Consider the following 23,710-nt stretch of genomic DNA (forward strand, 5'->3'; position numbering starts at 1 on the left):
CCACCTGAAACCAGAGAGTATCCTGGTTGGGTTCTAATGCTGCAGCAATACAGACTCTTGGGCTCCATCTGCTGAATCCATCTGTATGCCCATAATTTTTTAGTGTGGGAGCCAACCCCTTCAGCACCTGTCACATTACAGGCACTGGTGCAGTAGCCTGTGGGATGAGTTGATTTTTATAATTAACCAGACTCAACAAAGTCTGCAGCTTGGAGGTCAATAAGTTGTTAGAATGCTTTGCTGTTGTAAATATGTGTGCTGTTGATTCAAGGTAGGGATCAGTGTTGTGGAGGACTGAGGTTGTTTTAATAGATTATCTACCTGCTTTTAAGACCAATGTGCACTGTGATTGGCAGAGTCTTGGTTGATGGTTTCACCAGTACTAGGGCATTTTGTACTGCAAGGACTGCCATTCTAAAGGGATTTAATTTCAGCTTCCTTTAAAAAAATATTTTAAAAAATGCACAAGTATAACTTTTGTCCTTGTCACTCTTGTAAGACAGCTGCTTCAGACCATCTTTCATATTGAAATCTAGTCGTATTGGCATACCTGGTAGATGGATACTATAGGCTTATACTTGTGTTGTCGAGATGTTTGCCTTTTTGAATTCTGGGAGACAATCCAGACCTATAAAATCCCCTTTATAATTAACTAATATAGATGATACAGGCATTGAGATAAATAGGGAATGATAGTTTGCCAGTCATACGGAGCCCTACAAAAGTGTAGGCATATTTTACTGCATGAGGTATAGGAAAAATCTGACTTCCTTGAATAGTATCCCAGGCATTGAATTAGCTTAACCTGCTCAGATTACCCCAGGAGAATTTACAAATAGTATGATCTCCTGAATTTTAGAGGGAAAATGACTCAACCTCTTACCTGGAGGTTGGTACAAAGGTGGTCTACTGTCCTTCTGTAAGACAGCATGATCTTCTCAGAAAAATGTAATCAGTATAATGAAACTAGACATGATCAGTAGGAAATGATGGTGAGGGAAAGACTTTGGATTGAACTGAGGGGCACTCTAACACTAAGCTGCATTCTCAACTCTTTATTTTGAGACAGTCTCTCTACATAACCACACCTGGGCTTGAGCTTATGATTCTCCTGCTTCAGCTTCCCAAGTACAATTACAGGCAATCACCAGTGCACTTGGCATTCAAAGTGAGGTGTACAGTCAACATGCAATGATGTTCTCCTTAGAAACAGAAAAAGCAGTCATGAATTCACTTGGAAAAACAAGAGGTCCAGAATAGCCAAAGCAATCCTTAGTAACAAAAGTGAAGCAGGAGGCATCCAAGTATCAGACCTTGAATTATACTACAGACCTAGAGTAGTAACAACAACAAAAAACCTGTGATTTTGGTATCAAAGCAGACATGAAGAACAATGGAACAGAATAAAAGACACAGAGGCAAAACCAAATAAATATATTTATCTCATACTAGAAAAAGGTGCCATAAACATACATTAGACAAAAGATAACTTCTTCATAAATGGTGCTGGAAAAAACTGGAAATCCACATGTAGCTGAATTAAATTTAATTTTGTTGCATTCTCTGGATGGTTTGCACTACCTTGTACACACTTCTCACCTAGAGCAGGAGGTTGATAGGACTCCACTTTGCTTTTCCTCTTCGACACAACCCAATCAGTTCTGATTTAAGCCAAAATTCTCCCACAGATTTTTTTCAGTGTTTTCCCAAACAAGATAGCTATTCCAGCGATATTTTCAAGGCTTTCCTAGAATGAACGTAGGAGCACCTGATACAGTGCCAAGGGTGCTTAATGCAGTGATACTTGCTTCTCCTTCATAGTTTTGTCCTCATCATATCTTTAGTGATTGTCCATGGCCCTGGAAGACATGGATTGAGTGCCATGGATTTGAGAGCATTCAGCATCAAAATTTATTAGGGCAACAGTTTCTTCTCTATTTTGGTGGGCAAGCATAAATTGAATTCTGTATGAGACCTCAGGTTTCCCTCTATTTCCCTCACCCTGGGGCAACTTGGATCTCACTCCTAATCTCAGGGATTTCAAGGGATTCATCCAAAATGACCTGCATTGACTGAATGCTCAGGCTAATTGTCTCTGTGGGGAAAACAGATAAGAAAGGTTGCAGCTGCTTTATGCCTTTCAATAGAGCTACCAGCAAGTTACTAGGTGGGGTTGATTACCTATCTTTGAAACATCAGTGAGTGTGAAGATTATGCAACTCTTGTTTGTAGCTTTCCAGACTGGTCCCTTTTTTTCCCCCTTTTACCCAGACGTGCTTTGTTCATCTCCAATTAAAATGTTTAGTAACTAGACACTATTAACTCTATTAGAGCCACTTTACCTCTGAAACTGCTACAGCTTCCTCAGCATCATACAAAAACTATTCTATAACTACAATAGGAGAGAGAGAGAAGGGTACCATATCATAATCAAAATGCTAAAGAAACCGAAGGGAACCACACAATTCTCAAGGGACTAGAGAGAGAAAGGAGCAATGCCCTTTTCCAGGGGCTTCAAAGAGCGACCCTGTCCATGTTTCCTCAAAAACCAGATCAGTACATGAGCCATCAGGCAACTGGAAATGGAAATATCAAACATCAAAGACACAGAGATGTAAGCTCTTTACCTTCTCAAAGTGAATATCCATGTATTTGTAGATTAATTACCTTAGTATCCACAACCATTTTATATACTTTCTTAAAACAATTGCCTGGGTATGTATGCTTCAGTACATGAGCCATCAGGCAACTGGAAATGGGAATATCAAACATCAAAGACACAGAGATGTAAGCTCTTTACTTCTCAAGAAGTGAATATCCATGTATTTGTAGAATTAATTACCTTAGTATCCATAACCATTTATATACTTCTTAAAACAATTGCCTGGGTATGGATGATTCACAAACCATAACCTCAGTTTTTTAACATTTAAAGTTTTGCTTTTTAACATTAGTAAGCACTCAAAATGTATGCTTTATAGTCTTTACTTTATTTTCTTTGTTTTTCCACTTGTACCTGAGGTGTGTAGTGATACTTCAGGCTAGTCAATGTAAAGAGGAGCAAAAGTCCTTCAAGTCCAGCAAACTCCTCAGGACAAAATGTGCTCTCCTTTGAATGGTTTAGAGATGCTCTGCAACTCCTCTGTACCTTGAGACCTGGAGACATTCATCTTATTATAATAACCTTTGGTAGTAGTGTACTCTGAGAAGCAAGCATGTTGTGTGATCTGCACATGCGCAAAGCTAATGGCATATGTACCTAACATTAGCTTCATATGACACTGGAATAGAGAGTAAACTGGACCGGCTTTTCCATGGAAGCCACTTCTTGCTGTTCACCATCCTGTGTGCTTGTCCCTTTATTGCTCTTCACTTAACCTTTATATCTGGACCACAATTAACCTTGACATAGGTGAGAGGCTACTGCTTTGTATAACAGGTTGGAAGCTCAGCACTTGATCAAATTATGCTTGCATTCTTGTATTGGAGATATTCCTTTAGATATAGAGCAACCCTGAATAATCACCTAAGAGGTTCATTGTGAAAATGGAAGAGAAGAATTTAATCAGGGCCAAATACAGGGAAAGAGCAAAGAAAAATTTCCTGGAGGAAGTGATGGGGGTCTGATTGCTGACAATTCTAGAACACACTTGTGCTTTTACTTGTCAAGGCTCTTTTACATACCAACCTGTTTGGATTCTCCAGTGTTATAGACTCACATGCCTGAAAAATTTCCTAGTGTCAAACCCTGCACTAGAAACCCTTCCAGTTCCACTCTTCTTTGGTCTGGGACTGAATAACACCATAAGGAAGACTATCTCCTTCCCCCTGAATTTACATATTCTCCTTTAGAATATATCTCACTATATTTTTATTTATTGTTCTGAGGTCATTATGAATTATTTCTATGCTCAGTTAATTAATGTCTGTTACTTCCACTAAAATATCAATCACTTGTAAATAAACTACTGAATTCACAAAAGCATGCAAAGTGCTTACTGTGTCAAAGTCAATTAGCAAAACATTTTCTAAATCTTTGTAAAATTGAATTTGAATAAAAAATTCGATCATATGAAATGTTGGAAATTGAAAGGCTCAGAAACTATATACAAAGATAGGACACCAATTATTGATTCAAGAGCAATAATGAAACAAGACACATAGAGATCTGCAACTTTTTTTATAATCATACCTAATACAAGTGCACATTTTATTAAATTATGTAATATAATTTTGTTTCTTGCATATCATGAAATATAATTTTGCAAAAACAACCACTTTAAATAAATATGCATATGTATAGATAGTAAAATTATTTAAAACCACCCTTTGCTTCTAAGTTTTTGCAGGGCCTCTTTCACATCCTTGTTACATAAACTATAAATCAGAGGTTTCAACATGGGAATCACAAGGGTGTATAACAGTGAGCTCATTTTATCTTGATCTAGAGAGTAGGAAGAAATTGGCCAGAAATACATGAAGAGCATAGTGCCCTGGAATACTACAACTGCAGTAAGGTGGGACGTACAGGTGGAGAAAGCTTTAGCCTCCCCTCAGCAGAGCAGATATTTAAGACAGATGAGATGTTGTAGCAATAAGAGACCAGGACTCCAGAGATGGTACTCAACGAATCCAAAAATGGTGAATAATACCAGCTCATTGACTTGTGTGTCAGAACAGGAAAGGAGATAAAGTGGAGGTAAATCACAGAAGAAATGATTAATCTCATTAGACCCACAGAAACATAAGTGGAATGTTAACATTGTGTGTATCAAAGCATCTGCCAGTCCTATGAGGTAAACCCCAGCCATGAGCATTGAACACACCTTAGTGGACATGTCCACTGCATAGCCCAAGGGGTTGCTGATGGCCTGTAGCAATCAAAGGCCATCACTGCCAGCAGCAGACACTTGGCATCTGCAAAGATATGCAAAGATACAGAAGGTCAAGAACTGCAGAGCACAACCAAGGAAAGGAATTGATTTGTTCTTGGAGAATATGTCGACCAGCATCTTGGGACCAACTGCTGTGGAATAGCAGAGGTCACAGAAGGAGAGGTGGCTAAGGAAAAAGTACATTGGTGTTTGAAGCTGGGGATCCACTTTAATTAAGAAGATCATTCCAAGGTTTGCCAGAAGATTGAGGTAAATCAGGAGAAACATGTTGAAAAGGGTCTCTCTGAGGTCAGCATTAGTGGTAATTCCCAAGAAAACAAATTCACTCAAGGATGAACAATTTTCCCTGTCCATTCTTTTCCTTTCTTGTCTAAACTTTCAAAGAATTAAAAAATACATATTTGATTACTTTTTACTATAAGAACACAAATAGGACAGAACACAATTTGTATCTAATTTTTTTAATCCTAAAAATATTTGATCATGTGTTCTACTCTACAAAAATATATTGTATGTTTCTGACAGGAAGACATAAATAGATAGTAGGTAAGAAATTTTGAATTCATGAGGTACTTGACTTTCTACATCTTTAATATCTCTGGATCTTACCTTTCATTTGTTATGAAATAAGTTTTGATACACTAAAATTTCAGTAAATCCTTAAAATAATATTTAATAAATAGTCATATTTCTTAGATTGGGCAGGGATATAAAAGATTAAAGATTTGCTATGCTTGAAAACATTCATGTGGTTATAAAATAATTTAGCAATTTTTACTAATCAAAACTAGTGATGGGTTTTAAAGACCATTGTGTGAATTCTAGAATCATTGAGTACAATGCTTCATCTATATGGTCTTTAGTATTTGATGAGACACAAAATAAGAATTCTTTTCTTTTCTTTCAGAGAAATGTTTTATATTGACATAAAGCTCGCTACCTATTTGTAGATACAGTACAGAGACAAAGGGGAAGTCTTCCTCATCATTGAAAAACAAGGCTCAAACAGAAATTATGGGACCCTCATAATTTAACACAAAACTTGTATTATATCAGGTTTTTAGAAGGACTTATTTATTTAAAAAGTGAAAACAGAATGAGGGTCAGTTAATATTTCATACATATGTAGGATTCTTTTCTTTAAGCATCTGTGTATTTATGAATATGTAATCATTGTGCATGTGTGTATGATTCTTAATTGTACTAAGATATGTAGAAAGTGGAGAATAGATATATGTAGATTTTTTATTTGTATGTTTTAAGATTACTGTGGTACTTCTATTATCAATTAATTAATTGATCAAAAAAAATTTAAAAGACCTTACATTCCTGTACATCCCTATTCACTGATAAATTAAGTAAAGGCTTGCTTATGACTATATGCAGAATTTAAATAAATATAGCATTGTTTTATGAATACTATCAAGTTCACTCAGAATTTTCCAGTTCTGACAACACATTATTTTTGATCATTATACTTCACAATTCTCGAAACTACATAAGAAGGCATGAATTGATTCATTTACAAAACTTTCAGTTTTTTCCAAAGAGATCATTTTTTTAACCCTAGAGTTTAAAATTTGGAAACAAAGGAGTTTACCTGAGATGAGCTGTTCATTTGTAACTGAGCATTGAGCAAATACCATTGTATTATAACAGGCAATATTTGGGACTTGAACTCTCTGAAACTTTTTCTCTCAGGCTTTGAAATTATGCAACCATGTGATTACATTTCTGGTAGTGTGTTGTCCCCTGTGAATACGTGAGCATCCTTAGTAAATGTTGAACTGAAATCTGAAGTCACATGTGGTGTACGTCAGAATGAAAACTACAAATTAGTTTGACCTGTAGAATATAAGAATAAGTGCACATTTTATATTATAAAATGTAATGTGCATAATCCTTGTCCAGCTGAAGCAGAATCAATGAACCGAATAATCCCTCATTTAATCAATTCCAACTTTTTTCTGTTGTCCATCTTTTCCTTCATTTCTGAAGCACTATCCTTTACCCTCCAAATGTTTTTCATTGAAATACAATTCATATACTATACCTTACACACTTTAAAGTAAGTGCATCTGTGGATTTGACTGTTTGAAAGGCTGAATACTCTAACACTCCACTTGAAAAACAGTTCTCATCCCCTCCATAGGAAACTCAAGGCCATTAGTTGTCACTTCTCTGGTCCCTCCCCTCAGTTCCTGGAACCTTCTATCTACTTTCTGTTGATTAGGTGTGTTCACCTAATCTGGTCATCAACTACAAACAGAGCCACATAATACATGGACTCTTTCTTGCTCTTTCATTTGTTTTACCATGTTTTTGAAATCTATTCTTTGCAGAGCAAGTAACAGAATTTCCTTCCCTTTCGTAGCTAAATAGTTTTTCATTTTTTTTGTGTATAGTACATTTTATTTGCTCATTCATCAATTTAAAGAGATCAAAGTTGTTTCTGTGTTTTGTCTGTTATAAATAGTAGCTGTGTGGACATTCCTGTTCATGGAAGCTTTGAGGTTCATTTTTCACCCAGTATTATCATATTCCCCTTCCCCATCCACATGCCATCAATCCACATTTCTATAATTGTGTGACTAATTCACATTCTCTACTTTAATACTTGTTATGGTTTGGATGTGTGGTGTCCCTCAAAAGCTCACATGTGAGACAATGCAAGAAGACTTAGAGGAGGAATGATTAGATTATGAGCCTTAACCCAATCAGGGAATAAATCCTCTGATGGGATTAACTGAGTGATAAATGAAGTTGGGTTAAGTGTAGCTTGAGAAGGTGCCTGGAATGTGCCTTTGGGGTATATGTTTTGTTCCGGGAGAGTGGAGTCTCTTTCTCTGCTTCATGATCATTACATGAGCTGCTTCCCTCCACCATATTTTTCTGCCATGATGTTCTGCCTCACACTGCTGAATGTCAATTTGTGCAAGACTGGAGAGCCATAAATAATATTGTTCAAGATATTCACCCCACAGTACCTAACTCTTATACCCTACTGGCAATGATGCCAGGAAACTACAGCTAGTTCACAGTACTAGATTTGAAGGATGAATTCTTGTGTATCTCTCTGGAAAGGAAGTCCCAGTTACAGTTTGCTTTTAAATGGCAGGACCCAGATACTAAAGTAACTATGCAGTATTGTTGGACTGTCCTTCCTCAGTGTTTTAAAAACTCTCCCACTTTGTTTAATAAGATTCTGGCAAAAGACTTGTGAGGGTCACAGCTGTATGGAGGTATAGAGATGGAAAATGAAAAAAAAAAATCCCCAAGATAATGAGATCTGGGAAAAGGGAGTGGAAAAGAAGACCACGCACTGACAGCCTTCATCTACTAAGACAAATGTTTTCCAAGTGCCAGCAGCAGAAAGGGAAGATGTGTCTTAACACCTCTAAAATAACAGTCTCTAGGAGATATTAACCTTCTTGAAAGAAAATCCTCTCCAGACACCGCCACAGACCCCCAACCTAATGTTCAAATTCCTGAGTGCCCAAGGAAAAACTGATATGTTCACTAGACCACCCCTCAAAATAAATTATATAAACCCAGTCCCTTTCTTTCTTCAGTGACTCATTTTCCACGAGGAAAGTGGTTCCACTTTGCCACTTCATCCCTGCATCCCCTGTTTTGGTGTGAAACTTCATTTCTGAATAAATAGCAGAGATGATTCCTGAGGTTTGCATCCTGCCCAGTCTTTTTGTGCTAACAAAAGGAATCCTTTTACAATATGTGGATGACCTGCTGGTAGCTAGCCCAGACTGTGAACATTGTCTTTTAAATACTATTACTGTACTGTAATAGTATTTTCTCATGTGGATCCAAGCTTTCCACTAAAAAGCCTCAGACTTACAAATAATAAATCACTTATCTGGCATTCCAAATTAGTCAAGGAACTTGAAGTTTGATGTCAAATGAAACAATGGCTATCTTGAATCTTAGAGAATCCAGGAAACAGAGGCATTTACATGGGTTCCTAGGAATGTCTGAAGTGTGCATATTTGGATCCCTAATTTTGGACTAATAGCCAAAATGACTGCAAGGGAAAAAAAAAACACATTTATTTGGCTTTGATAACTCAGCTTGAACTGGACCAGTACAAACCCTTTTATATTGAAGAGGAGGAAAAATGGGCAAGTTTTGATTCTTGGGACAAAACTTCAGGTGGAGACAAAATTCCCACGGACTCATTTTTATGCCCGAAAGACTGGTCTGGACCCTGATAAAACAGCTACATGACAGTATGCACAATAGAAGGGTTGTCTTGGCAAATTTTATCAAACTCCATCTCCAGAAAACTATGCAGCAGGTTACAGAAAAATGTGTCCTATGTGCCTAAATAATACAAAGACAACCTCCTATGAGGGGAACACAGCATGTAGGAATACAGCCATTTGATGACCAGCAAATAGATTTTACTCAAATGCACAGTGCCACAGGAAACTTTATATATTTGCTTGTAGTAATATATACCTTCTCCAGTCAGGCAGAGGCCTATCCTACCACAACAGAAAAGGTCTCAGAAATAGCTAGAGTTCTCTTGAAGGAGTTGATCCCAACATGTGTTTCCCTCCTATATTCAAAGTGACAGTGGACAGTCTTATTGCAAAGGTAACCCAATGGGAGAGCAAGGCATTAGATATGCAGTGGAAACTGCATGAATCCTAGAGATCCCAGTCAATAGGAAAAATGAAAAAAAAAATGAACCACACCTTAAAACAGTGAAGTTTTAAAGTATGCCATGAAACCCACCTTCAGTGGGATGAGGTGTTGCCAATTGCTTTTCTCCAAATATGGGGGGCACCCAGAAGTGGCCTCAGATCAAACCTCTATGAAATACTCTATGGGAGACCCTTCCTGGCACCCAAGGGAAAAAGGAGGATATGGTTATAGCAAGAGACATAGACTAAAGCAGGATTACAACAGGTCAGACAGATATTAACCAGTGAGCATGGGTTTGCTTCTTTCAGGTCCCCTCAAGTTCTGAATCACCCCTTCATCCCTTCCAGTCTGGGGACCAGCTGCTACTCAAGATGTGGAAAGAACAGGGACCAGAGTAACAACTGGGAGATGAATGGACAGGACCTTACAACATGCTTCTCTGACAAATCACACATCTATGAAACTCGCTATAATATAACCTTGTGTCTAGCACACCAGAGTGAAGAAGTGCCCTAGAGACTGACTGGAAGTTACCTGTCCTGCATGGGCATCAAAATCATTAGAGGACTTAAAATACCTATTTGGGAAAACCCAATGAGAGGTTTTATGTTTTCATTATTTCTCTTGTTTTCCCCTATTCCCTCTCTAGGCTGGTGGACAACATACGGTCAGAAGAGCATAGACCTTGTCTACCTTGACTCATGCAGTTAATTGCTGGATCTGTCTTCCCAGGGCCTAATCCTCTGTGGACCAAGGTGATGCCTTTGTACACCCACTGATGAACTTTACTTCAATCCCAGATGGAGACTGGATGCCAACATGGGACCTCAGAACCTGCACCATTGTACATGGGGTTCCAGTAATGCATGAGCCAGCTGAAACTGTTTCCAATGTTCCCTGTCTCACTCTTCCTCTTATTGCCACTCATACCACTTACCTGGTCCACAGGGGAGTACAAATTCCAGAGTACCTTGAAATGATATCCCCTCCTGAACAAGAACAACTACCTGTGTGTATACAAAAGGTTACCCAATTTTCTACAGAGAAAATTCCTGCAGTAACTGATTATTCCTTCCCAGATTATTCTTGGATGGAACGAATAGGATTTAAAGTCAGGGGTTACTCCTCCTTGGGGACCCATTGCATTTCTTTAAAGAAACAATGGTCTTTTGTGCCCCTGAAGGACATGTTTCTGTCTGTAAGATTTATAATTATCCATGGGCTACAGAAGCCTCAGAAACTTCATAACAGTCACCCAATGTTTTCTAGGAAATATAGTGACACCATTCTCAATTCACTCTTTCTTTAAATTTATTTTATCTTATTTGTTCTAACTAGTAGTACGTGACAGTAATTCACTCTTTAAATGAATCTGCTCATTGGATGAGTTTGTTAAAGCTCTTTACTCGAATGGCCAGGTGGGGATCCCTGATGGCTATGAATATTTCTTTGACTACATTTTATTACCATGGTGGGGGGTTGGGGTGAATCATTGGGTCCTATAAATTCTGCCTACCTCTTTAATCACTCTGGTCAATGAAACAGCCCTATCCCTTTCAAATTTACAAATGTCTCTGAACTCCTTGGCCAAAGTAGTTTTAGTAAATGGATGGCTTTAGATGGTTAGCCAAGCAAGGGGGAGCTTGTGCTATAACTAACACATCCTACTCTGTTTGTACTAACACCTCTTCAAAGTGGATACTGGTATTAAAAAGATCAGGTAACAAGCAACCAAGCTGCAACAAACCCTTGACCACATCCCTTTTGGATGGAATGGAAATAGGCCTTAACTAACATTCTGGAGTCTTCTCCTGGACACCAAGAAGGATTATGTCTATTTTACTAGGCTGCCTCCTCCTCCTTCTGACTATCCTATTCATGATTGCCTGTGTGTATGTACCTTTCCATTTACTTTTCTGTTACTGTTCCTTCTTTTGCAAATATACAACAAAAGACAGGAAGAAAGAATGGCAACAAATAAAAACCTTCTACTGTAAAGATGCCAGTCATCGCCCTTTGTCAGCAGGAAGCAGTTTGTAGATGTCTCTTGCCCATTTTTCCATAGAAATGGAAGGTAATTGACAGTGGGGAAATGTAACAGTGTTCCACTCATCTTTTGAATGTAATTCTTTTTCCTCTGAGGTTTATTTTTAAAATGACGTTTTTTTTGTTTTTTTTTTTTTTTTGGTGGTGGTGTTTTTTTTTCTTTCTCTTTCCTCCTCTCCCCCACCTTAACAAGATTAGGGAGACAGTATTATCTTTTTCTTCCCCTAGTTAATTGTCATTGAACATACCCACCACAAAAAAGGAGGTATCTGCCAGAAGATCTAAGAAGTGAATATTTAATATACCATCAGAGCACCTTGGTACTCCTTGCCAGAGCCCTTCTGAAATGCAACCTTTAAAGAGTTTCTTTACTCTCCCTGTTCCTCCTAATGGGTACAATCACAGTCTTTGGGACAAAAGTCCTCTGTGTTTCCTTTGCTAGCAAAGCAACACATCTTACTTTTTCCTTCTTCTCAAAACTGTGTCTGCATTATTGGATTGGCACTGGGGACAAAGACCAAACTTTTGGCAACAGTATTAGGTCCTGAATTTTGGTGAGATAATGGCTCAATCACTTGCCTGGAAGTTGGTACAAAGGCAGTCTACTGTCTTCTGTAAGAGAGCATGATCTTCTCAGAAAAATGTCATCAGTATAATGAAATTAGACAAGATCAGTAGGAAACAACATGAGGGCAAGACTGCAGATTGAACGGAGGGCACTCTAACACTAGGCTGCATTCTCAACTTTCCTTTATTTTGAGACAGTGTCTCTACACCACCATGCCTGGGCTTGAGCTTATGATTCTCCTGCTTGAGCTTCCCAAGTACAATTACAGGCAATCACCAGTGCATCTGGCATTCAAAGTGAAGTCTTGAACCAATATGCAATGATATTCTCCATAGAAATAGAAACAGCAGTCATGAATTCACTTAGAAATTCAAGATGTCCAGAATAGCCATAGCAATTCTTAGTGACAAAAGTGAAGCAGTAGGCATGTAAATATCAGACTTAAATCATAGTACAGACCTATAGTAACAAAAACAGCATGGTATTGGTATCAAAACAAAGATGAAGAACAATGGAACAAAATAAAAGACACAGTGTTAGGTTGGAATTTGGGTGACTGTAGGAGGGAGATTGGAGCAACTGAGACAAAGGGCAGCACACCAAATGGTGATCAATCAAAGGAACAAGAAAATTCCACTGATCCTGAACTCCACCTAACCATGCCCCCAAGCTTACACACAGAGATAAGATCAAATAAACAGAGCTATCTCATACCAGATAAAGGTGCCATAAATATACATTGGACAAAAGATAGTCTCTTCAAAAAATGGTGCTGGGAAAACTGGAAATCCATATGTAGCAAAATGAAATTTAATTTTGTTTCACTCTCTGGACAGTTTGCACTATCTTGTATACACTTCCCATCTAGGGCAGGGGGTTGCTAGGACCCCACTTTGCTTCTCTCTTCAACACAACCTGTATCACTCTGATATAATCCAAAATTCTCCCACAGATTTTTTTCAACCACCAACAGGTCACTGAATACAGTTGATTACCTATCTTTGAAACATCAGTGAGTATGAAGATTATACAACATTTGTTTTGTAGCTTTTCAAACTGGTCCCTTTTTCCCCTTTAACCCAGACTTGTTTGTTCTCCCCACTTAGATATGTTTAGTACCCCAGCGCATGCTGTTAGAGTCACTTTACCTCTGAAATAGCTATGGTTTCCCCAGTATTATACAAAAACTGCTTTATAACTACATAAAGGAAAGAGAGAAGGGGACCACATCATAATTAAAAGACTGAAGAAACAGAAAGGAACCACACAATTCTCAAGGGTCTTAGAAAAAGAAGGGAAAAATGTCCTTTTCAAGGGGCTGAGAGAGGAGGAGACCACATCATCTTGAAGGGCAAGGAGAAAGGACCCAGACCATTCAAAATGGGCTATGTAGTAGAATGAAGTTTAATCCCTACCTGTCACCCTGAACAAAACTCAACCAAAGACCCAGGAATTAGACCAGAAATGCTTACATACTAAAAGATAATGTAGGTCCAACACTCCAATATATTGACTCAGGAGCTGACTTCCTTAACAAGACTCTGGAAGTGTAAGTAGCAAAATCAAAAATCAATAAATGAGATGACATCAAACCAAAAAACTTATGCACAACAAAGGAAACAATTAAGAGTGTAAAGAAAGAGTCTAACAAATGAGCAAAAATCTTTGCACCTGTTCCTCACATAGGGTGTTAATATCTAGGCTATACAAAGAACTCAAAAGACTTAACACCAAAAAAACAAATAACCAAATCAAGAAATGGGCAAAGGAACTAAACAGACACCTCTCAGAAGCATAAATATGTATATTTAGTAAATATATGAAAAAATATTCAGTATCTCTAGTAATTAGAGAAATGCAAATTCAAACTGCACTGAGATTTCACCTCAGTGCAGTCAGAATGGCAATTATTGAGAATAAAAATAACAGTAAATGTTGGCAAATATGTGGGTAAAAGGCACACTCATACATTGCTGTTAGGAGTGCAAATTGGTGCAATCACTCTGGAAAGCAATGTGGAGATTCCTCAGAAATATAGAAATAAAACCATCATTTGACCTGGTTATAACACTCCTCAGTATATATCCAAAGCAGTTAAAGTCCACATACTACAGAGAAGCAGTCATGTCAATGTTTACAGCAGTTCAACTCACAATAGCTAAGGTGTGGAGGCAACCAACATGCCCTTCAACCAATAAATAGATTTAAAAAGTGTGACATACATACACAACAGACTGTTATTCAGTCATTACAAAGAATGACTTTATGACAGTTGCCAGTACATGGATGGACCTGGAGACTATCCAGCTAAGTGAAATAAGCCAATCCCCAATAAACAAAGGTCAAATATTTTTACTGATATGTGGGAGTTAACCCACAACAACTAGGGGGAGAGGCAGACTAGAAATTTTGTGGATTAGACAAAGGGGAATAAAGGGAAAGGAGAGGGATAGGAAAACAAAGACAATGGAAGGATTCTGACATAACATTACTATGTACATATATGTATATACCCTGATGAATCCCACCATTATGTACATCCACAAGAATGGGGTACTAATTAGAATAAGATATAGTCCATGCTTATATAATTATATAAGACTGTATTCTACTATCATATATAACTAAAAAAAGAACATTAATTAATTAATTAATTAATTAATTAATTAATTTTAAAAACTGAGTGTAGGAACCAGTCCCATCCCTTTCCAGTTCCTTCAGAAAACTCTAGTCTTCTTTGTTCTCTGGGAGAGCATCTGCCTTGTCAAAGGCCCTTCATTTGTATCATGATTCCTTCACTGCCAAGTGGTCTAGCCTTTAAGGCAATGGGATCCCTGCAGGGAACTCAAGAAATGTGTAACCTTGCCTAAGTGCCAACTCCATTGTGATATCAATCCATTTTTTTTTCAAGAATTATTTCTTGCTCCTGCAAACAAAATCTTCCACATCCCAGAGACTCACCATTCAGGCAGTCAGACTCTAGTAGGAAGATATTCTAGTTTTTGCAGTGTCTATCAATTCTGCTGATGATTGTGACTGGATTAGTAAGGTTTCTTTCTCTTTTCTTTTAATTTTTTTAGTTGTCAATGGACCTTTATTTTATTTAGTTATATGCAGTGCTGATAATCAAATCTAGTGCCTCACATATGCTAGGCAAGTGCTCTACCTCTGAGCTACAACCCCAACCCAAGTAAGTTTTCTTGCATGGTGGTTGTTCCAGGCTAAGTTGACTGCTGTCTAAACTTTTGTCTTCCACTGCAATCACAGTTGCGATGAAAAGTTTGCTTCATAAGACAGGAAATCTTCTTAGTCCAATCTTTCCTGTTCCCAGAAATTCCATTTTTTGGTATCTCGCTCAGGTCAAGAGAGGTCAAGAGACAATAGCTCTCACTTGTTTCTTCCATTGTTTTCCCTCTTAGCCTGAAAAATCCACAAGTTAACATCTCCAACTTATAATTTTGTTCTTCTACTTTTTCTTTGCAGTTGGAGGACAGAAGGTAGGTGGAACAATGCACATCTCTTTGTAGTTACAATTCCTCTTTCATCCATTTTACTTTGGCCTCTGCAGCCAGTTTTGCATCAGTAACAAACCATTCAATAGTGGCACAAATTACAGCCCTTCCTCGCCACAGTGGATTAGACAAATTTCTGTCAACAGTTGCTCCAAACACAGCCACAATTTCAGAGTGTCCCTGAACTCATATGGCAGGCCTCTAGGATCTGGCATTTAGTCCACCCTTTCCACTACATGAGTAGATGCTCAGGATTTCCCCTGCCGAATGTTCTTTCTCCTTCATCAGTTTCCAAAGCTCCTGGCTGGCTCATCAATTATTTCAGGAAAATCAGGTGTATGCCAACCAGCCATAAAAGGTAGAAGGTGCAGAGAGATTGATGAAAGAGACAATTAAACAGAATTACATGGAGTCCAAATCAGTTCATTAGGTACTTATGAATGGAGGAAGTCTTGGATGGCAGCAAGTCAGTCTCCATGGCAGGACAAAAGCATCATACACTAAAATAGACACAGGTGGTTCAGCTACATTCCAGTCAACCAGAATGTAGCTGTAACTCCTCAAAACAGAACAAATACTATTGATAGGTTAAAAGTCAGTTAAGAAAAATCCAAGACTTCAGCTGTGGTCATGAATGTTTTGATGAATATCTTTACTTATATTTCTTATCCAATACAGTTTGAAATGCATGCCAGGGTTACCTGATGGGCAAGTTGACAGTTCCAAGCAAGATAGCTATACTCATGTCAAGCTGGATACCTACAGATGAGGCAATCACAGTGTCATCTAGGCTGAGGCCCAGCTCAATCCCCATACTTAATATTGAGCAAAGAAAAGGAGAAATTTCTGGACAGAAATACCAAATGCTCTATTATTCCCAAAATAATAATATCTATTCTTCCCTCTTCCAATCCTTCCTTCCTTTCCTCTTCTTTTCTTTCCTTTTTTTTTTTTTTTTTTTTTTTTTTCTTTTTTTTTTTCCTAGGTGGACTCTCACTATGTTGTTCAGGCTGATCTCAAACTGCTAGGCTCAAGAGATACTCCTGATCCAAGTACCTGGAACTCCAAGTCCATACCTCCATTTTAAGTCATCAATATCCATTCTTAATCAGAATTATAAGTATACAAACAAGCAAGAGATAGTAACTTGCTGTCAGAAAGCAAAAACAAAAATTAAAAGAACCAGATTCAGATACAAAATATATGTTAGAAATATATAAAAATCAATCTAAAATAGTTGTAATTTCTGTATGCACTAATGAAACAGGTGGGCACCATGGATGCATATATAGGGAATTTCAAAAAAAAAGTCATGAAAATTATAATTAGAAATTAAACTGAAAAAAAAAAAACCAAGAAAGAAAGCATTTAAGGAGAATAGTAGTAGTTCCAACATAACCAAGCAGTATATTAATGAAATTAAAGACAGATCAATATAGCCCACTTCAAATGAAAAGAAGAAAAAGAGTAAAGACCACACCTAAGGTCAGTGTAGTAACATCAAGGAATAAGAATAACTATAATTGAATTTCCTTCAAGGTAAAGAGGTCAAGACAGAGGAAATGTATGTAGAAATTCAGCTAAGAATTTTTCTCAAATTAATCAAAACCAAAACAAAACAAAAAAAGCAAAAATCACCAAGATAAGCAATAAGAGCTCAGAGACAAGCAGAAAGAATACACTCACAAACTCAGGAAGAAGTTTTAAATAAAACTAGAAAATATCAAAAGGAAGAATCATGACATAGATAGTAGGACTTGTCACTCATAACACTACTGATGTTTCACACTGGACAGTTTTCCATGGGGACCACTACACCATATCCTTTGAATATGAGCTGCATCCCTGACTTCTACACACTAGATGACAGTAGAATGAAATGTAGGAACTAGAGAAAGGCTGAAAAATTATTAAAGTTTATGACATGTACAAAGAAGACTCAAAAATTAGCCCCAATATAATGTTTCAAGTTGCCCTTTTGTTTGATTTACAGATTTTTACTCAAGATGATAATTCACTATATTCTGGGTTTACATAAACTTTCCTATTGTATGTGAAAATGAAACAGGTGTTTGAATAGATAAACAAACTCTCTCCTTAGTTTTTTTGTGAAAACTTTGGCAGATTGACTTTAGAAATATATTGTATAGAAGTTGAAAATATATAAAATATATTTATATGAAATTGCTTTTGGATCATTTATACCTTGAAAACCCACATGTATATCCAGTGATATATAAAGGCAAGTACAACAGGCGCCTTGCTGGCCCTTATCAAGTGTGAAGGGCACTCACCTAGGAGAGTTCACCGAGTGATTCCCCTGGATGCCTTCCAGCATTGGACAGCCACTAGGGAAAATGCAGTTCCTACACTGGGGCTGGTTCTGTGCTTCCCCTATATTCAGCAATGTAGTATAAAATCAGAAACCAGAAGAGCAATACTTGTACCTCATGATTTAGAATAGCTTTAGACACATAATGTGTACCCCAAAATGTGATTTTTAATCAGAATTTCTTATTAGTAAGTTCATTATGATAGTTGAAGGTATTTTGGTGTGATTTAAAGTGCCTGACCTGATGGAAAGTAAAGGAATTTAATAATATAATGAGAAAGTGCATGATTATAAGAAATACACATGTCACTTCAGAATGGAAGCATAAACTCTGAGTCACGTATTTGATATGTGTTTATAGAATTCCAAAAAAGGATCAGAAGTCTCAAAGGAGGCATGTTTGGGTTTAAACAATTATTTCTTGAATTAGAGTAGCTTGATGAAATAGTCAACTAATTCCACAGAGATTAATTATATTTCCTGACTTATTTCACATGCCCTTTGTGCCATTTGTATTTGGTTAAACCACAGACATTAATAACAGTTTTACTTCAGGGACCCATTTCCCAGGAGTTTAAAGTATAGTATAAATATCTAACCATATACTATTCACCTGCCATCCTTAGGACCTAGGAGGAAATGCTGGTACCTCAGGTTTGTTAGCTGAAACTAGATTCTGGTTATTTGAAAAGGAAATTAAAATATTTTCTGAGAAAAAAAATTATTTTAAAATATGTTGAACTCATCTCTCATACAAATAGAATGTTTATGAGAACTATTTCTTTTGTGCTTAATATATAAAATATGTTTGTCTTTTAGTTTTAGAGGAAGCTGATTGGAATGATTTTCTGTGTGTAACATCAAACATTGAATGTATGAAAGATAAAGTAGTAAATGGTAGACTTTCCTTATCCCTTTCTCTGTCTTAATATACCAAACCTTTACTAAGAATAAGAGTTCTTCTAAACAAAAGGATGACTTATCTTTTATTATTTTATGGATTAAGATGCATATTGCCTACTTACTTTCCAGATAAGTTTATATAAGAATTCATCTTCATAAGTCATCAGCAATACTGAACATTAATTAATAAAAATACTATCAATTTTATAAGCAGAATTACTATGATTTTCAGGGTTTCTTTTAAGTTTTATTCATTCTATATATTTCTAAATTTAAATGACCTATCTTCCTGAGCCTCTAATTGCCCAAATTTGTCATGTTTCTCAAAAGTACCTGTAAAGCAACTCACTTAAGGCAAATTAATGTTATGATTTGACAAATCAAACCAAAGAATAGTGTATATTACACAAATAAATTCATGAGGTCTCCCATTGTGCTTAGATGCAGCACACTAAATATTACAGGGAGTACTATGTAGCTTTGAAATTAAACATGGAGTCTATTTCAAAGTCCCTGGAGTGACCTAACTTAACAGATTACCTAAACCTACTCTGGGAGAAAAAGTTGGAAATAAATATGATTCTCCTGATGAATAAGTTAGTTTAGAACAGTGGCATTCACTGAGATACTTAACTTTTCCTTGATAGTTATGTTTTGTTACCTTCTTAAATATTCTGAGATTAATGATATATTTTTATATCATGTTAAATTTTTCTGATATTAATATAAACTTCTTTTCTCTTTTATTCTCTATCCAGAAAAAAATACAGAACAGATTATCTTCCCAACCTGACTGAAGCAGGAATGGTGGAGGAAAATTGCACCACAGTGACAGAATTCATTCTGCTGGGATTGTCAGATGTCCCCGAGCTGAGAGTTCTTCTCCCTCTGATATTCCTTCTCATCTACGGAGTCACGGTTTTGGCCAACCTGGGCATGATTGCACTGATTCAGTTAAGCTCCCAACTTCACATGCCCATGTACTTTTTCCTCAGCCACTTGTCCTTCATAGACTTTTGCTACTCCACCACAATTGTGCCAAAGATGTTGGCCAACATCTTCAGCAAGGACAAATCCATCTCTTTCCTAGGGTGCTTGGTGCAGTTCTATTTCTTTTGTACATGTGTGGTCACTGAGGTCTTCCTCTTGGCAGTTATGGCTTATGACTGCTTCTTGGCCATCTGCAATCCTCTCCTCTATATGGCAACCATGTCCCAGAAGCTTTGCGTGGAGTTGGTTTCCAGTTACTACCTCTGTGGAATGGTGTGTTCTCTGATTCACTTGTGTTTAGTTCTTGAAATCTCATCCTACAAATCAAATGTGGTTGATCATTTCTTTTGTGATCTACCACCTATCTTTTCTCTTGCTTGCTCAGATGTGTCAATTAATGAACTCATGGTATTCATTGTGCCCACTGTGAATGAGATCATTACCATCACGATCATCCTCACCTCCTACCTGTTCATCCTCATCACCATCCTGAAGATGCGCTCTGCAGAGGGGAGGCACAAACTTTTTCCACCTGTGCCTCCCACCTGACAACCATCGTCATCTTCCATGGAACCATCCTGTTCACTTATTGCCAGCCCAGTCTAGGCCACAGTCAGGATGCTGACAAAGTGCCCACGGTGTTCTACACTGTAGTGATTCCCATGCTGAACCCCCTGATCTACAGTCTAAGGAACAAGGATGTGAAAGAAGCACTCAAAAAAATGGTAGGATCCAAATTATTTTCTTAACAGTTATTTTCTTAGGTAGATTTCAGGGTTGCATAAGAAAACTTTAAAGGCTATTATGTGCGAATGAATGTAGAGAAATATTAAATGGGGAAATATTTTAGGAACCAGGAGATTATGTGTGCTTTCTGGGGGACCACTTTCCTGTATGTTAAGCCATGTATTATACTGGTTATTGTTTAATTGACTCTTCTACCTTACCTGCTCTTCTTCAATCTCCAACTGGATTGAATGGATTTGTAAGATGGTATAATTATACCCCATTTCTTGGTCTGACATAGGGACAACAAATTCCCATCAAAGTGCATATAGAAATGTTTTTCCATCATCCTTGATGCATATAGCCATTTTCACTAAATAGAATTCACTTTTATTAGAGGAAAAATTATATTTATTTAATAGTCTATGCTTTTTCTTCATAATATGCTATTAGTCTCCAATGTGTTCATATGTATTTCTGGATATCACTTCTAGTAATTTTCCACTATTTTCTATTTTATTACTTCTTCTGTGAGATTACAATTTTGGAACATTTGTAAACATTCACATCTGCAAACAACATGACCTTCTCTACATTTATGACAAAATATTCATGAAAACTAAATATTGTTTTAAATCCTTACCAGTGTACATGATATGTTAAAACCAATTAATAAACTATTATATTATTATCATTTTTATTGCTTTACTTTTACCTTTTGCTTCAAATTTATATTTATTCCTGGTTAAACAATTAAATTATGTGTTTGATGTCCTACTTTTTAAGGTTTCAAAATCTTTGTTAATGTTTTTATTATTTTTATCTGTCAGAAATGATGCCATTCATTACCTTTTTTTTTATTTTGTTGCATGATTTTTTTTTACTGTAAACAAATGAGATACATGTTGTTTCTCTGTTTGTACATGGAGTAAAGGCATACCATTTGTGTAATCATAAATTTACATAGGGTAATATTGTTTGATTCATTCTGTTATTTTTCCCCTTCCCCCCACCCCTCCCACCCCTCTTTTCCCTCTATACAGTCCTTTACCTTTTCTAAATCAAAACTCTATCCTAAACCTATTGTATTAGTTTCCTATGGTTTCAGAAAATAATTATCACAAATGTAATGGTTTAAAACTATGGAATTCATTCTCTCACAATTCTGGAAGTCAGAAATCTGAGATTCTTATCACTGGGAAAAAATCAAGGTGTGAGTCCCCTCAAGGGCTCAGGAGTTTCTAGAAGAGAATCTATTCTTTGCTCCTCCAGCTTCTGGTAGCAGCAGTCATTCCATGACAGTTCATCCAACTAGACAAACTTCTTCAAAACTCACTCAGCTCTATCTTTGTTGCATCTTCTCATGTGTGTGTGTGTGTGTGTGTGTGTGTGTGTGTGTGTGTTTGAGAGAGAGAGAGAGAAAGAGAGAGAGAGAGAGAGAGAGAGAGAGAGAGAGAGAGAGAACTTTTTGCTTCCCTCTTACTGGCAAGATATCTCCTTGAGATTACATTTACAGTACCTCCCAAACCTGCAGGTAATCCAGATACTCTCCCTGATATCAGAGATGGTAACATTTGAAAAGATGTTTAATATGAATGTGAGGTCAAGTGAGCATGAATATATAGATGAAGCTCTAATGTGGAAAAGAAAAATGAAGAGGATACAGGGCTTCACCTCCAGATAAATGAGACAGACTTTACTGAAAGAGTCCTCAAAATTGCCCACAAACAAAATAATGGCTTAGACTTTTATGGAGCAACTGAATCAGGAAGGCTCTAGTAATTTTTTGTTGTTGTTTTTGATTCCTTTAATTGTCCTTTAATTCTCTATGAAAGAGACTCTTGAGTCTCTCTGCATGGTCCTACTCTACATGATGTTTATGGTTGATTTAATTATGAACAGGGGATAAGAAAAGGCACTATTCACACAGTGTGAGAGTGGAGAAGTAGAAAAAGACTGTTAGCAGCAAATTATAAATGAAGGCCTGAGAGTTTGTCTGCCATTTTACCCTCTGTTTAGTCCCTGTCTCATCTCTCTAAAGGTCCTTCATCTAATCACGTTTTCAAATAAACTTTCTCCAAACAGGGTAGCAATTATAGTTTCCAGGATTATGCTTGATCCTCCAACTTTGTTTTCAAGTTCAACACACACATCTTTTAAAGGCTAAGGCATAAGATAACTTTCCTTGTTTCTATATTAATACTGCATTTGTTTTCTTATTCTCTTAAGTTTGCATTGCTACTTATTTGTGTCTCTATTTTCAAGAGTCACTTGTTTAAATGGAACATAGGCCTTTGTTACTGTAGTGAATTGGGAAGAACTTTTGACCTAGAGTTTGAAGACTTGTGACCATGTTCTGACACCTGATGTATGACTTTGAGCAAGATGCTTAAACTCAACCTAAGTTCTCTCACATATAATCTGCAAATAAGCTGCCAGCTTCAGACTGCTATTTTGAACTTAAATACTAAATAATAATAATAATAATGACAACAATGACAATGATAATGCCTTCAAAGATCTGGCCCAAAAAATGCACTCTAATTGATGATTATAAGAAATATTTAAGGTTTAGGGTCATTTGTTATCTATCTAAAAGATTTCCATATCCCTGGAATATACAGCTACTCATTTTTTTCTGTCCTGTAAATATTTATATATTGAGATAAAATTGACAAAGATTGTGTAACTTCAAGGTGTACAACTTGATAGTGTAATACACATACAGAGTGTAAAGTAACCTCCATAATGTAAATTACTTTTTACATAATCCATACATTCATTACCTCACATAGTTATAATTTTTTTTTCCTTTTTTCTTTTCTTTTTCTCTTCTTTTGTTCTATGGTGAAAATAGTATGTGCCCAATAAGCAAATTTCAAGTATGCAAAGTACTATTTATTATATGACTGTTATACATAAAAAAATTACTGACTGAAAGAATGAGTTAGGTTCTGCTTATGATGAGGATTTAGCATTCAATTGATTTTCAAATGTTTGAACTGGGATGAGATTTTATATATCCCTTGTGAGACCTTGCATGTGAAGATTAATAAAAGAGAAACTTCTTTCA

General features: G+C 36.7%; 2 pseudogenes; one reads left to right on the top strand and one right to left on the bottom strand.

Annotated features, from left to right (window-relative positions):
- Positions 1–4,316: 4,316 nt before the first annotated feature.
- LOC124959899 (olfactory receptor 5W2-like) lies at positions 4,317–5,252 on the bottom strand (annotated as a pseudogene).
- Positions 5,253–19,725: 14,473 nt separating this feature from the next.
- LOC124959970 (olfactory receptor 5L1-like) lies at positions 19,726–20,660 on the top strand (annotated as a pseudogene).
- The last annotated feature ends 3,050 nt before the right edge of the window (positions 20,661–23,710 follow it).

The sequence above is a fragment of the Sciurus carolinensis genome, chromosome 11, assembly GCF_902686445.1.
Source record: "Sciurus carolinensis chromosome 11, mSciCar1.2, whole genome shotgun sequence".
Taxonomy (NCBI): Eukaryota; Metazoa; Chordata; class Mammalia; order Rodentia; family Sciuridae; genus Sciurus; species Sciurus carolinensis.